The sequence below is a fragment of the Protomyctophum parallelum genome, assembly GCF_964188405.1.
Source record: "Protomyctophum parallelum genome assembly, chromosome: 11".
Lineage (NCBI taxonomy): Eukaryota > Metazoa > Chordata > Actinopteri > Myctophiformes > Myctophidae > Protomyctophum > Protomyctophum parallelum.
The window spans coordinates 43,995,811-43,997,269 of NC_139707.1; positions in this window are offsets into that span (position 1 = coordinate 43,995,811).

The following is a 1,459-nucleotide window of genomic DNA, read 5'->3' on the forward strand; positions in this document are numbered from 1 at the left end:
CAGTAGGCTTGTATGATATGAAAACAATCAGCCAGGAATGGATTAGTACTGAAGTTGGCGAACTACCAACAAAACAACCGAGCTCACAGCTGCATGCCTGCATGTCTGCTGTAGAAAAGCAAAAGAAAAAAAAAAAAAAAAATCATAAAAAATATTAAAAATAATTAAAAATAATATTAGCGAATAATCGGATGTCAATTAACAGTGTCGACTAGTGTTTTGCTAGTCGACTAGTCGACTATTCGATTATTATGTTAATGCCCTAGCGTATGCCAATAAAACAGCAAATCTGTGCCTGGTTTGCTGGGACCAGATCACATAAATGACCATATGTCTTACGTCATCATTTAGAGCTAGTCATACGTATACTATATACATAATCAGTAAAATAAACTAGCAAATTGTGCCTGATCTGCTGGCACCAGAGTACATGGTGTGTATATGTATGACTAGCTCTAAATGATGACGTAAGACATATGGCCATTTATGTGATCTGGTCCCAGCAAACCAGGCACAGATTTGCTGTTTTATTGGCATACGCATAAAATGGCGGGTTGCTGTTGCGGTTTTTGGCACAAAGTAACCACAGTATACCGCTAATCAACTTACAACTACATACTCTATATAGTATATGTATATGTATACGTATGTCTTACGTCATCATTGAGAGCTAGTCATACATATACACACCACGTACTCTGGTCCCAGCAGATCAGGCACAATTTGCTATTTTATTTTACTGATTTTGTATATATAGTATACGTAATCAGTTAAACAAGTTAAAGCTTTAAACAATTAAATACAAATCCAACTACAGATTACGGAAGTATTGTAGATCATGTATATTTTAACAAATGTGAAAGTATTATTACAGAAATTGAAGTTAGAGACACATATTACTCTGATCATGATTTAGTATTAATATCACTATAATCCAAGATGAAATACATTTAAAACAATTGACAATTTACAATAAATAATAAAATAATTATACTGTATAATATATTTTAAATCAGTTTATATACCTTTCATCACATATCAATGATTTATTTTTCTTTGAAAAACTAAAAAGGGATCTAGAATATATCTACATCGATAAAACTGTATTTCTTATATAGATAGAAACTTGAACCATACTTAATAATACTAGGTGTTTATATGCATAAAGTAGGTAGGTAGCAAATAGTTACACCTAATAATTATACATTTCAAACGTTCCTTCACAGATATACTGAGATTTGACAGTTTACAGCGGTCGAAAGTACTTGCGCGCTCTGCTTGCGCACTAGTTGGCCATTTATGGCCTACTAGTGTGCAACAAGCAAGTATGCACTCGACAGAGTGCAGTTCTAGTTTATAATCTACATCTAGCCAGTAGCCACAGTTAAATTTATTTTATTTTATAAAAAAAATAAAAAAGTATGGCACTCAATACCCAGCACTCAATACCCAATACTCA